This window comes from Chiloscyllium punctatum, chromosome 17 (assembly GCF_047496795.1).
Source record: "Chiloscyllium punctatum isolate Juve2018m chromosome 17, sChiPun1.3, whole genome shotgun sequence".
Lineage (NCBI taxonomy): Eukaryota > Metazoa > Chordata > Chondrichthyes > Orectolobiformes > Hemiscylliidae > Chiloscyllium > Chiloscyllium punctatum.
The window spans coordinates 53187487-53203197 of record NC_092755.1 but is presented as its reverse complement, the minus strand read 5'-3'; the positions used below and the strand labels follow the sequence as shown (position 1 = coordinate 53203197).

General features: G+C 41.4%; 1 pseudogene; it reads right to left on the bottom strand.

Annotated features, from left to right (window-relative positions):
- Window positions 1–2339: 2339 nt before the first annotated feature.
- Window positions 2340–9350, bottom strand: LOC140487693 (immunoglobulin lambda-1 light chain-like; annotated as a pseudogene).
- Between the last annotated feature and the right edge of the window lie 6361 nt (window positions 9351–15711).

Sequence of the window (15711 nt, the reverse complement as noted above, 5' to 3'; positions counted from 1 at the left end):
TTCGATAAGGGCTATTAGCAAACCAGAGGGATTTGCATACATTTGGTAGCAGTTGTTCCGGTCACCATTACTGAGACTAGCTCCGTATTCTACATGGTGTAATTGAATTGAATTGAATTTCTCAAGCTGTCGACTGCACTTCCCCATAACATTAACGATGGAAGGCGAGTCCGGAAAAATTACCACGAGGCTGTTGAGTTGTCGTATAAACTGCTGGCCACACCCTCTTATTTTCACTCTCTGACTCCTTCTTCACTTTCTCTTATTTTGCTTTCCATTTATATTTTATCCGATCAGCTAGGCCAAAGTTCCTTATTGCCCCATCCAGGCGTTAAAATTGAGGCAGACTGCAGTTTCGAAGACTGTGGCGCTGGAAAAGCACAGCCAGTCAGGCAGTATCCGAGATGCAGGAGAATTAACGTTTCGAGCATAAGCCGTTTATCAAGAATTCTGCTGAAAGGCTTATGCTCGAAACGTCGATTCTCCTGCTCCTCACATGCTGCCTACCCAGCTGTGCTTTTCCAGTGACTCCAGACCCACAGCAATGTGGCTGACTTTTAACTAGTTAATTAAGGATGGGTAATAAATGCTGCCCTAGCTAGTGATGCACACGTCCAATGACTAAAAAAAAATTCCTGATCTTCCAGTGGCCTTCCGGATACAACACATGTTCATCACTGGAAATTTGATTTCAATTTGATATGTTCCGTTTAAAGTTTTGTTTTTGACACAATAACATGAAATGCCTCTTTCAAATGGGCCATTTGACTGGTAGCTTTTGTTGCACTTTCTTTTCTTTTTATATCATTTATCAACACAGAGATCACAAATGTTGACATTTCTGTCAGTGCAGTCTAACCATGATTCTAAGCAATTTGAACAGAACCTCCTTGCAGTTGAATGTCATCCCTTTAAGAAAGCCTGTATACGGGCTCTGCATTGGGTTAAAATGTTACTTTATGCATTAACCCACACTGGTTTCAAAAAGAGGCAAGATCATGCCAGTGGGCCTGATAATGAACTGCTTGGGGTCAACAATGATGATTACTTACAGTGTGGAAATAGGCCTTTCGGCCCAACAAGTCCACACCAACCTGCTGAAGCGCAACCCACCCAGGCCTACCTAACAGCACGGGCAACTTAGCATAGCCAATTCACCTAACCTGCACATTTCTGGACTGTGGGAGGAAACCGGAGCACACCCGGGGAGAACGTGCAAACGCAACGCAGTCAGTCGCCTGAGGTGGGAATTGAACCCGGGTCTCCTGATGCTATGCTAACCACTGTGCCACCATGCCGCCCAGACATGATGCTGGTTTGCTGACACTGGTGGAAAATTCAACACACTTGGAAAACTCACTTGGTCTCTAACTAGAAACCGTGATGTATTTGAAAGATTTTTTTTCCTTCTCTGTCATTCTGTTTAATTAGCAAGGCAATCAAAAAGAAATTGCCATTTTGGGATTGGAGAGTGTAAATAAATGACCAACTTTATATAGCGCAGTTCACAGCTTTGGATCGTGGCCAGGTTTCACCGCCTATAAAATACTCTCTAACTGTGGTCTCAACTCCATATTGTCACCTACCCGTTGATCTATCTCGTTCAGCCTTAAAGCATCCAGTGATCCAGCCTAACAGTGCTCTCTGGAGAAGGGAATTCCAAAGAATCTGAGAGAAAAACAAGCCCTCATTTTCGGCTCAAGTAGATGACTTCTTATTTTTACACTCTGTCTCCTTCTTCAGGTCCCCCTCAAAATAACATCTCGCCACTTCTGTTAACTTTTCTTATTGTTTTGCCTGAACTCCTTCCTGACCGACTTTTTAAAAAAATAATCTAGACGCCAATGTTTCAATATTTGAATATTTCTCTGTATTTTTCGCAACTGTTTAGCAGACGGGTTCCCTCGCAGGAAGGGGAGAAGAATGCGCAGGGAAATATCACAAATCCAGCAGCTCTTGCAAATCCATAAGCTAATAAGAAAGTATCAACTATTGGAGGTACACACTGGAGTCAGTCGGTGTCTGCCATCCCTTTCTAACACTCTCCCTGTGAAATCCTTCTGGTGCATTTGCCCTTCATGTTGTGAGCTATGCAACATTTTGCGTACTCAAGGTATTTTATTATTTAATCAGGTCTAATTGTAAGAAATTGATACAGTACACGGAAATTAAATGGCGTGATTTTGCTTAAAGATATGAAGGTCAAAACCTTGAAGTAATCAACTTTACAAAATTGGATGGGATTCAAATTAAGAAACAAATTATGAAATGGAAATTTATTTTTAACAGTAATACAGAAAATACAACATTTTTAACAATAAAGCATTTTAACATCTTCATCAGATGCAGCTTGATTGCCTGATGCTTTGCTGAAGTGTGGAGCTGAGGGTCTGGTGTTGCACTCCACAGGAATAAAGCTCGTGTGAGGTCCACTCAGAAGCTGACAGGGTGAGGTAACTGCTTACGCTGCATGTCTTGTCAGAGTCCTTTATGATTGAGCTCGTCTGGACGCCGGCCTGCCTGACTTTGCCGTCCACACTCCACACCAGCGTCACCGACTCCGGGTAGAAATGACTGACCATACACACCAGCGTCGCCTCGTTGACTCCTGCAATCTGCTGTTCTGACAGGGGAGGAGCAACACTGTGGGCTTGTTTGGCTGACAACCTAGAAGCGAAAGGCCAAACAATCCTTGAGAGTTCACTTACACATATGAATTGTAAACTGTGTCAAACCCGTATTTAAACACCGAATGTATCTGATTGTGAGCTGTAGAGACCTGTACTTGCCATGGGTTTATATTTCTGAGAAATTTTACTTGGCTACATATATACTCATTAGTAAGTTCAACAAACATGTACAAAGCCGAATATCCTTAAACTGCAACTAGAAAACGAAGCGTTCTGTCACTCAGTCTTGCCGAAGAGTCTGAAAATTGTAACGCAGACATATTTACAATGGGCTAAAAAAAAGTATCTGATTATTTTGACGACTAGCTCTCAAAAATCGATGTACATATTGGCAAGGAGGAGTGGTTCTTTGCAAAATAGTACAGTATTTGACACTGGGGGGGCTGCATTTTGAGAGCACTGCAGCATCAAATGCTGTGTTCCAGTAAGATGGTGGTCATGACATTCGACTAAGAGGTGAAAGGACCCCAGTTCAAAATCAGGCCAAAATAATCAATGCTGCCCTTGTTTGGGGTTGCTGTAGTGCAGTGGCAGCATCCCTATCTTTTGAGGCTAGGGATTCAGTTTTAAGTCCCATTCATTCGGGTAGACACTCTGCTTGCTGGCAATCAGGGAAATAAAAACTGGCACAAAGTATTTTGTATTCACAAACACAGAAATTGCTCGGAAAACTCAGCAGATCTAGAAAAACTGAAGAAGGGTCACTGGAACTTTGAACATTCTTTCCAAAGACACTCCACGTTTGCAGTCCCCAATACTCACTATCTGAACATTTCCTGATGAGCATCCTTAATGTATTTGCGTGGACAATTTCAAGCATAAAATACGTCTAAACCACAGGCATGTTATTTTAAACCCGACTGCTTTGTGACAGAATCGAAAAATGTGATGCTGGAAAAGCACAGGCGGCCAGGCAGCACCCGAGAAGCAGGAGAATCGACGTTTCGAGCATAAGCTCTTCATCAGGGAAAAAAACCCTCTTTGACTCTGATCTCCAGCATCTGCAGCCCTCACGTTCTGCCTTGTGACAGAGACTGGCTTCCATTTCAAATTGCGTAGCAATGTGTACAGACTTCCACGAACATCAAGCAAAGACAACTTTCTCCAAATTGTACATTTGACACACCCTTAGTCCGGCCCGTCTGAATTGATATGAAACTAAAAAATTGTGACATTTATTTCAACTGCAAGTTACATGATTTAATTCAAGTACTTCAAAAATGTACTTCCTGGTGATGTGCGCTGATATCTGAAACCATTAATCATTTTTGAAGAAAATTGAACCATTATGCTTCAGGACGTGATATAACCACAAGTGAACCTCCAATTACAGGAGACTTATGGATATTCACACATGTCGGGGCAATTAAATAAGGTGAAGTATAGCAAGTTGCGTTAGAGCTCTGCGATGCAGTGTTCCAACCTCCTATCTATTTCGGGGGGGGGGGGGAGGGGGTATAAACACACTTCGAAACAAAAATTATCTGCAACGGATTCCACCAATTCGATTTTTGAACCAATGCCACCGAATATTATCAATATTGAATCGTCTTTCACGACGACTTCTAAATTGCGTTAGTTATATTTTAGATTGATTGTCCCGGTATCACTCGGCTGAATCTTATTTACTCCTAAGAAGACTACTGACCACTAGCAATGCCAAAACAAAGTTAGGCAGAATTATCTGGAGGGGATCATCAGTTGTGCATGGTTATTCTTTTCTCTGAGAGGCTCACGCTAAAATTATCGAACTCATTTACATACATACGCCTGTGACGGTAACAGAAGCATTTTCTAAATTATTTGTGTTAACTCTAAACAGAATATGGGTTTTCCATTATTAATATTCCCTAGCGCAACGTCTTTGATCTGCAAATCCCAAGCTACATTTTCCAATTTATCTTCTTCTTACCAATAGAACACGTTACCGGGATCACTGTATCCAGCCCAATCGGCCAATTATTGCCGGATTCCACTGAGGGTCCCGATTTTTCTGGAGATTAGCCAAAGCCAAGGTCCACATTTAGACCCAAATTACAGCGCAGGATCAGGAATGTCGCTGCGAGAGTTTTTATTTCACCCGAAGTCCCCGTTTGAAAGTCAGAATCTGCTCCACCACAGCCTCAGGCAGTACATTCCCGACCCTGAACACACCGCGTCTAAAATGTTTCGCCTCGTATCGCCTTTGGTTCTTTTGCGTTTCACTGTAAATCTGTGCTGTTTGGTTTGCCACCATTTTTCCAGCAAGGGGAACGATTTCTCCCAGTGGTCTCTGCCTAGACATTGCATGGTCCTAGACGTCCCTATCAATCTTGTCAGCTCCTCACTTTCTTTCAGGAGAACACTCTGCTTCTTTAATCAATCTGCATCACTGAAGCTGTAAACAGTGGAACCATTTTCATTCACGTTTTCTTTTCACATCTGTCTCTAAAGCCCTCACAATCCCTGCCATCTTGATCCGAAAGCACCTGATGTGGCCGATTTAGTGTGTTATGAAAGTTCATGAAAACTTCCTTGCTTTTGTAATCGTTCCTCCCATTTTTAAGCCCAGGATTCCGAAACTCTTTTTTTAAAATTAAAAAAGCTCAACCCGTCCTGTCTTTCAAGATCTCATCTTGTGCCCACAAATTCCCATGCCTGTCTCTGTTCCTCTGTCCACTGTAGAATTCCATTCATTTTTTCCCCATTACCCTTCCTTACACCATGACCTCCGTGCAATGTCCTCAGCCTGTCATCACACTAGTCATTCTTGAAATTCATTGTTATCTTCCGTCCAGCGCACAGCACTCCCAAGTTTGTGCATCAGGCTAACGTTGCAATTGTGCATAGTATACCAAAGTCCACTTTATTCCTATCGATCAGTAAGCAGCAATCTCAGGGGGGCTGCCCTGTAAACATTCCTATAGCCCAGAAAGTAACCCATTCACCGTGATTCAGTATTCTGTCTTTCAACCCTCTCGCTAGCGACGTTGTTCCTTTTCATCCATGGCTCCTTTGGGCTGGCACTGTCGGTGTCTGATTTCTCCAGGTTAAGAAACGACCCGCACATTTTTGCCTGATAACAGCAACAGTTTAATCCTGTTTCACGTTATAAGATCCATGGGATATTATTTCCTTGAAATTGGAGCAAGACCAGTGTCGGGGCTGTTTCTGGGACACGTCCCCTGCCGGGATTCCTCTGGGGGCCTGAAGGTAGTCCAATTCTACCTGCCGATGTGCAACATGGTCATGAATGGTTTGGTGCAATTTACACGAATGGTCTGCAAATGGAAACAACGTTGACCCCCGTTTCTACATGGGTTAACTTCATGGGTTTGAGCAGAGATCGGCCAAAGGCAGATATTTTACTAGCCCATGGGGGTAGTGTTGGTGTGGGAGGGGTGCCATGGGATTCATGGAGTATAACGTGTTGGTTGAGTCCACCGATTGTTACCTATCAACATGGGCTTTTCAAAACGGATCTCCAGTTGTTAATGGTTACCCGCTCACGCAGTGGTGGGAAATGGAAGGTAGAATTAGCCCCAGTCAGCATTGCCGTGCCATTTTTACTGGAGGTGAGCAGACCCCTCAGTCGATGTGTTCGCAGCAACTTTAGGCAGACTGCATGAAATTTTGTGGGGATCATCTCACGATATAGCTCTCTATTTGACTCTCTGCTCTCACCTCTGCTCCTGGAGGCTGCCCCCATCCCCCTGCTCCTCACTGACGCCGACTCCATGGTAAATCCATGAGTGCTGTAGAGGAGGCGGCCGAAGCCCCGCTGCGCCTAACATTAAGCCAGCAAGTGCGCGACTCAAACAGGAGGGGTTGGGACCCGGAGGCATTCCCTTCATCTGCCTGTAAAAATAGACTAATTTCTCGGCTCTAGGTCATTGAATGATTCGGGCGGACGTTTGGGGTACTTGAGGATTGTAAGAGGCTTGGAACACGACTGAAATATAAAGTTACACTTACTTAAGGGAAACTCGCAGTTCCAACGTGAAAACGAGTATCAATTTCCATCCATCACCATGTTTCAAGCTATTTGGATTTAAACCGCCATATCATTGATTATTGGAGAACATGGTAGGACTCCAAAACGAATCTTCTTAAGATTTTAAAAACGTCTGACTCATTAACTATATCACATACAAATCAACCTGGCTTTTTTTTTTGAGGATGTAACTCTGAAGATGGACGAGGGAGATCCAGTAGATGTAGTGTACCCGGACTTTCAGAAAGCTTTTGATAAAGTCCCACATAGGAGGTTAGTGAGCAAAATTAGGGCGCATGGTATTGGGAGGAAAGTACTAAGTTGGATTGAAAGTTGGTTGCCTGATAGGAAACAAAGAGTAGTAATAAATGGCTCCATTTTGGAATGGCAGGCAGTGACCAGTGGGGTACCGCAGGGATCAGTACTGGGACCGCAGCTTTTTACAATATATGTTAATGATATTAGTAATGGTATGAGTAATAACATTAGCAAATTTGCTGATGATACTAAGCTGGCTGGCAGGGTGAAATGTCAAGAGGATGTTAGGAAATTACAGGGTGACCTGGACAGGTTAGGTGAGTGGTCAGGTGCATGGCAGATGCTGTTTAATGTGGATAAATGTATAGTTATCCACTTTGGTGGCAAGAACAGGAAGGCACATTACTACCTAAATGGAATCAATTTAGGTAAAGGGGCAGTACAAAGAGATCTGGGTGTTCTTGTACACCAGTCAATGAAGGTAAGAATGCAGGTACAGCAGGTAGTGAAGAAGGCTAATAGCATGCTGGCCTTCATAACAAGTGGGATTGAGTATAGAAGCAAAGAGGTTCTTCTACAGCTGTACAGGGCCCTGGTGAGACCACACCTGGAGTATTGTGTGCAGTTCTGGTCTCCAAATTTGAGGAAAGACATTCTGGCTATTGAGGGAGTGAAGCGTAGGTTCACAAGGTCAATTCCTGGAATGGCAGGACTACCTTACGCTGAAAGACTGGAGCGACTGGGCTTGTATACCCTTGAGTTTAGAAGACTGAGAGAGGATCTGATTGAGACATATAAGATTATTAAAGGATTGGACACTCTGGAGGCAGGAAACATGTTTCCACTGATGGGTGAGTGCCGAACCAGAGGACACAGCATAAAAATACAGGGTAGACCATTTAGGACAGAGATGAGGAGAAACTTCTTTACCCAGAGAGTGGTGGCTGTGTGGAATGCTCTGCCCCAGAGGGCAGTGGAGGCCCAGTCTCTGGATTCATTTAAGAAAGAGTTGGGTAGAGCTCTCAAGGATAGTGGAATCAAGGGTTATGGAGACAAGGCAGGAACAGGATACTGAAATTTCAGCTACAGATCGACTTTTCCTTCTGTAATATCACTGGCTCTTAAAATCAGTTCATCACAGTTTTAACCTGAGCGACAGCATGGGGCTATGGTGACAGATCCGAATGTAGTTTAGGATTACCTTATCATTTGCTGCTGGTAAACGATAGATAGCCTCGGTCTCCCACACACACGTACATCTCATTCAGTACAAGCAATGTATTTGGTTCGTAACAGTGCAGGTCAACCCATGATCACTGAATGTGTAGAAGGAGCAATGATGGAAAGAGGGCAAATTCTCAGAACATTGCTCAGTATTGAGTCCCCCACTTTGACGCCGCTATGAGCGTCCTCCTTGATTGTGTGACAGGCTAGAGCTACCAAATGGAACCAGGTAGACAGAGAATACATTCAACATCGAGTTACTTCAATATAGGGTGTCAGTTAGTTCAGTTGCCTGGATGGCTGTTAAGCGGGGGTTCAATTTTTGGACGAGTTGAGGTTACCATGAAATGTCCAGCTCTTCAACCTCTCCCCTCACCTGATGCCTCTCAGGTTAAACCAGCTCCACTTCTCTCTTTCTCTCTCTCTCGCTAATGTGTGAACCGTCCTCTGGGAACATTATTCTTTTCACGTCGCATTGTAATTTTAAATGTTTTTTTTAAAACAAACGATTCTATAGTTTGTTTGTTGTAACAGCGGGCAAATCAGATTCAGTCTCAGGACCAATTTTGTAGGAAATTGACAAAACAAACATTGCGTTTACATGCCGAATAGCAATTTGATTTAGAGGCGTAAAGAATAAGTCACTTACTCAGAATATTCAGCTTGGTTCCGCTCCCGAAGTACCCGATTTAGCTTTTGTCATATGAGTAACAGTAATAATTGCCAGCGTTCTCCGGCTGCACGTTAGTGATGGTCAAATATCCGACGTTGGTTGATTCTTCTTCCAGGCCAGTAAATCTCTCCGAGATACCCTCACCTCTGTCATCGGTCCCATACAGGATAAATCTTGGGGCTCTGTCTCGTTTCTGGTGGTACCAAGAAACATAGCTTTCCGAAAGGTCGATTCCGTGGACTGTACAGATCAGGCGGACAGTTTCTCCAGGTGTTGTGGACTCGGAAGCTGGTTGGACCAAGCGGACCTCCGCGCCCGTGTCTGGAAAACAGATAAACCATTTCATGGTTAAAATCCACCGGTAAAATCGAACACCGTTCGACAATGTTACATTCAGATCATATCAGATTCTGGATTAGTCCTAGGCTTTATTTTAAAGAAAAATTCTTAACGTTAAAGAAATTACAATATTTCGATGATACTTACAAGTCAGACCAATTGTGAGCAAAAGCAGAACAAGAGTAGCCACCATTGTGTCGGTGTTGTTGAAGTATGAACATCCAATGTTTCGGATCAGTGAATGTAAACTTTTATATCAAAGGCTGGAACAACTTAAATATCACCATCTTATTAAATAGGCAAATATATTGTCGCCCCGAAAACGTCGATTGGCCACCTGAGCAGCATCCAGGTTTTTGTAGCCAATTGTATCAGTCACAATGATTCGAAACAGGAAATTCACACGATTGAATTCAGCTTGTCCACTCTCCCTCCTCCTCACTGAGGCATTCCTCTTTACATTATCGCTGTGACTTTAACAAAAATTCAAAGGCTAAAATATTTCCAAGCTAATATTTTGTAAAACCTAAAATTTGATCATATTTTATATTTTAAATCCCTTATAATTCGCATTTGCAGTCGCATAATGTATTTAACAATTTTGTCATTAAAGCATTGAAATTGATTCCTAATTCAAAAATGAATGAATATATCAACGTTAGTACTATTTACTTTGCACTTTAAATATGTAATGGGCAATTTTTAATCGTGTGTAAAGTGCAAAGTACTGCAAATGTAATTTACTGGTAAATTTATAAAATTCTAAACTTACTTTTCCTAAAATAATTAGTGCATAATGGCGGATAAATTGAATTCACTCATCTGAAATATCCAAGATTAAAAACATTTAATTTGTTAACTCTCTCTATTTTTACCCTTGCTGTCACATTGCTGGAATGCTCCTTTAATTCACACGTTTCCAGCAAAAAATTAATTGTAAAATTTGTGGGCTTTCAGGAATCGATATTGGTACAAAGGGTAACTCTTTCACGAATTGACCTCTCTTGTATGTGTCATAGGGTAACATTCACGAGTTATTGCTAAACAACACAGATATTTCGCCAAAGGAATGAAAGGGTATAGGTTTGATGTTTCTTGTAGGACGCCATCGCGGAAATAGGGCCACAACAAATCCCGTTTATGACGAATTTCCAAATGTTGTAAATCGAATAGTGACAAAAGATCGGTCTTTTGAACTGAACAAATTGTTGTTCGAGTGATTCTGTGCGTAACGTCTTTAAGTCGTAGTTCTCGGAGCTTCATAATTCTGTGTATTTACGTTGGCATTGAATAAAGTTAGCTATTTGGAATTAAAAGGGTGTAAGAGAAATATTATTGTAAACCACCGAGATTTGTGAGGGGTTCATGTTTTGCTTGCAGTCCTCTGACTTAGATGCTGTCTTTGTCACCATTTTTAGAACGGGAAATTCCCGGACAGGAGCTGCTCAGAGATAAGCAATGCAGTCAGCCTTTGGTAAAGCACAAAATAAGCAAATGTCAACGGTACATTTAGTGTTTCTATATGTACACGTTGTTACACTGAAGTCGGATATTCTGCACGATAACCTACTTATCTAACAGTATCTTCTTGCAACTTTTATCGTGCAGTAAATGACCTTCAGTCGTGAGATTGTTGTGTCATTTATTGTTGAAGTCAAAATTGCCTTCCTTTACATGTGTTACAATATAGTGTAATGAGCTACAAAATAACGGGCTACATTTCAGTGGGATGTATCACTGCTTTGTTGTTGTGTTAAGAATCTTTGCTGCATTGGTTGACTGGACAGAACTGATCAGACAAATGAACCGCCCAGATGAAAGCAAATACTCTCCCCACATTTCCACGCAGTTTGTATTAGAAGCAGGTCTGATCGAGGGCAAATAATTTTCATGTTGGTTGCGGCTGATCACACCGGGGTTAAACACTGTAACAAAAGCAAAGTATTGGAGATTCGAAATATGCTGGAGAAACTGAGCAGCTCTGGCGGCATCTATTGAGGAAACAACCGCTAACGCTTCGATTTCAACATGTCTCTTATTCAAAAGATTATATTTCTGAGTTCTGAAGATTCCAGTTGGACTGGGAACATTATCCTTGTTTTTATGCATGGTGCTCCCTGAACTGCGGAGCTTCTCCAGCATTTTCTGTTCTTCTTTCTACCAGAGGATCTGTTTACAATGCAGACACTTCAACCTCGCACATGAGCAACTGGCTAATTCTCAATTTCAGCAACACTTCGCATTTGGCAACACTGCTTTAACAATATGACAAAATGCGGAAGTTATAGCATATACTCTCGAACCTTAAGATTATCATTCTGACGGGTTGTTTTTCTTTAGCTGGACTATTATTTCAGAGTACTGAAGTTAAGATATGGGTGTGTCTCCCGCTCTATCTCCCTTCACTGCTTCATTTTACAAGGTGTGGGTCTCAATCTGCCTTAACGCAGCAATTACATTACCTTGATGTTTCTTTACTAGTTTGTCTTGTTTGGATTTGTAGGACTGAATGGTTGAAAAGGGACTCTTGGAGAACTGCTTATTCATTGCCAACGAAATCCAAATCGGAACGCCAAATTGTCAATGTCAAATCCAGGAACAGAGGCGCCTCTTGACAAACTCCTTCAGCAAATGCGCTATTGGTCTTCCCCTCTCTAAGGCGAACACACCCGGTTTCTCAAAGTTATCCGGGAATTGAAGTCTCTAATCACTAGGCCAATGCTCAAAACTAATTTCTGAATCAGGTTGAGTGGTTCCATAACCACTCGGCAATGTGCGGCTCAGAACTGAACACAAAACTGCAGCTGAGGCCACACAACGCTTTATGAAGTTACGCCTTAAACTCTTTAGTTTTATACTTTGAGACTCTTTATAGAGCCCAGGATCTGTGTCAGTTCTAACTGCTTTCTCAGTCTGCCCTACGGCTTTCAATGATTTGTGCACCTCTGCTCCAGGGCCCCTAATGCTATAGAAATATACTTTACAGCCTTTTCATTACTTTCCTGCTTCACTTTTCTATGAAAATCTTCATCGCTCCACAAATGCTGTCAGACTTTCTGAGTTTTCTCAGCATTTTTTGTTTCGACCTACAGCATTAGTTTGGACCTCTGAATCATTCAGCAAGTCATGTTACCATTAGTCCCTGTCTCCACTAAACAAAAATCAATAAGTAGTTATTATACCAATCACTATACTAATTCCTATTTTTTTTCTGACACGCATATTTACATTTTCATTCACTTTCTCATTATCTCTCCTTTCACAACTTACACCTGTCTTCGATTTCCTGCAAAGGTATACAAGCAGTCTCAATATTTTCTACGTCTGCTCACTCCTCCAAGTTAACTATGATCAGTTTTTCTTCGAACTCCATCTTCATGTTGCTGTTTCAAAGATTTCCTCCATAAGATTTCATGGTTTTCCCACCAAGATCAGTAAAGCCGAAGCAGGCCAAATAACCAATCACGTTAATTCTTATTTACAAAGCAACTGGCCCACTACCAAGCCTCCAACTGAGTTTTCATTAATTCCAGAGGTGCGACCTTCATTAGGTAAAGGTTTGTTTCTGGTTCTTTGCCTGGACAACGTCTATCCTTCCATTCCCCTTTGATTTATAATTATAGTTTAACTAAAGTAGACTGCGTTTTATTTCTTCGTGCTAGTTTCTTGTATAAATATAATTACTGACAATTCCTGGAAATTGACTTATTTGTTGAAGTTTTCTATCGTACACACATCAGGACAACTTTAAAGAATACCAGTTTATGGGAAGACCAGTATTTATAATGTAAAAGAGGGGCGTACTGATTGACAGGCATGCGGAATCTGATCAGGAGCGAAGCTGCCAGAGGCAATGCGCCAGATAATGGTGACTGGTAACTGCCAGAGCATTTTGTAATGTAATACCAAGTAGGTTGACTTTACTTGATCAAGACGTCACCCTGAGAAATGAACAAGTGAATCACTGCCACCTATTCTGTTCAGCTGAAAAAGGAGCAATGCAGGTAGATGTTCTCTTTGCTGGCAAGCAACAGGGCGTCCTGTACGAAAAATGTAGCCTCTGGTACACGTAAGTGCCCCACATTTTGAGCTCAATCAATAATCCAAAATTGGTCGCTCTGCAATTCTTGACAAGCTTGGGAATATCTAGTAAATGTTGTCCAGTTGCACGATTAAATCCAATGTTAGGTTGTGTGATGTAGGATATACAGGCATGGATTGATTGTGCAAAATCAATACCTTACATGCTGCAAACAGCCAAAAGGATCCATTGTTTCACATCACCCACCATTTGTTGGGATGCATGGGCAATATATCTGATATCTGGTGAAAAGCTTCTACAAAGTTTGTTTTTCAAGAAATACTCACGTTCTGTGTTACTACATGATTTAGAATTTTGTTTTTATTTTAGCAGCAAAGGGAATGAGTTTTCGAATGTAGGTTTAGGGGCAGTTTACTTTTCAGAAAGAAAAGGGGATTTAACCTTCTCTGCACTTTACACTGAGTTTCCTTCACTAGCTAGTTGATTTATAGATTCTTAAGGGGGTTGACAGGGTGAATGTTGAAAGGATATTTCCTCACTTACGACAATTTTGAACTGGAGATATTGTTTCAAAAGAAAGAGGTGTTAATTTAGGTCAGATTAGAAGAGAAATTTCATTCCTCAAAGAGCTGAAAGTCTTTGGAACTTGTTGCTACAGGGTCCATATGGATGTATAACGTTGAGATAGATAAATCCTTGATCAATAGGGGAATCAAGTGCAATGGCGAAAACGTAGGAAAGCGCATGTGAGAAAGTTTGGATTAGCCATAATCCCATTCAATGGGGGAGCAGAGTCAAGAGGCAGAACGGCCTACACCTATTTCTGTTTCTTCTGGACTCATCCTCTTTTTGAACAGTTTCAATTGTTTCATCTGTTAATATTCCAGAATTACTTTCTTGTTGTGATTCAACTGACTTTAAATGATTCCAGAATTATCATCACTTGTCTTACTCTCATTTCGGCATATTGAGCGCCTTTATTTTTTTCAGAAAAAAATTGCCTTGGTTTCAATCCTGGACTTCCCACATATCATTTTCAGTCTGCATCCTCATTTCTTATTCGCGTTTTAACTAAAGGCATTTTTGTTTTGCCTTTTTGTAAAAGTTGACAGCACTACTGTCTGTTTGCTGGAACATTTGCTGAACTGGTCCCACGATAATTTCCTCCACATACATGATATCTCTTTTTAATCCAATATTAATTCAATTTTCACCATGAGGTGCAACGATCTCTCCTTCAAATATGATACCATGAAACAATCCATACTCCATTAACTATCTGTGCAAATAATTTCATACTAACTTCTGACTTTCTTATTTCCTTCCTGACAAGTTTAAATGGAAATCTCTTGTCGATGATATCTGAATAAGAGAAACGCTGCTTCTCAATTTATAATGTCAAAATATAACTCAAACTTTTGTAGAGCTTTTTGTTGCTTTGGTGATGACGCTCCAAATCCCCACTCCATTAACAATGAACTGGCTTCAAAGAAAAAAGTAAAACAATATTTACAGATGATATCTATCGATTTCTGTCATTAGAAATAGAACCACGAGTAGAACCTTGAGCCTTCTTTGCCATTCAGAAGGGTCATGGCTGATTTGACATTCAGCACATCCATTTCCCTTCATTCTCCCAGAACTTGTGATTCCCCTGCTCATCGACAACCTATCTATCTCAACCTTGTATATAAAGACTCCTCTGCTTCCCACCCCTCCCCAAACAGGTCGCTGTAGCCAGCAGTTCCAAAGACTCACAGCACTCATGTCATCTTAAAATGTCTCCCCTTTATTCTAAGATTATGTCCTTTGGTCCTACACTATCCCATAACGGGAAGCATCTGCTCAGCATTTACCCCATCAAGGCGCTTAAGAATCCACCCAGAGAGTTGCTCATAAGACAATTCCCCCATACTGGGAATCTTCCTAGTCAGTTAAACAGAAATTAATGGAGAAACTCAGCATGCAGCATCTGTGGGGAGAAAACAGAGTTATTGTTTTGGATCCAGTGACATTTCTTTGTCCCAATGAACCTTATCTGAATTGACATCCTTCCTGAAATAACGGATATAAAGTTGCTCATTTTACTCCAACTGTGGTTTCACTATCATCTCGTAAAGCTGCACTAAGATTTCCTGACACTTTTATTCCAACCTCTTTGAAATAAGGGCCAATAATCCATTAGCTTTCCTGATTAGCTGCTGCACCTGTGTATGCGTCTTCTGTGATATGTGTATAACTACATCCAAGTTCCTTGTGTTGCAGCTTTCTGCAGTTCTCCATTTAAGTAATGCTATCTTCTTTTGCTTTCCCTTCAAACTGAACAATTTTACATTTTCCTACATTATACTTCATTTGCCAAACTTTTGCCCAATGACTTAACCTCTCAAAATTTCCCACTGAACTGTTTGTGTCCCTTTAGCAACTTGCTTTTCCACCTATTTTCGTGTTGTCTGCAGATATAGCGACAGTGCATTTGCTTCCTTCCTCCAAGTAATTAATATGAATTGTA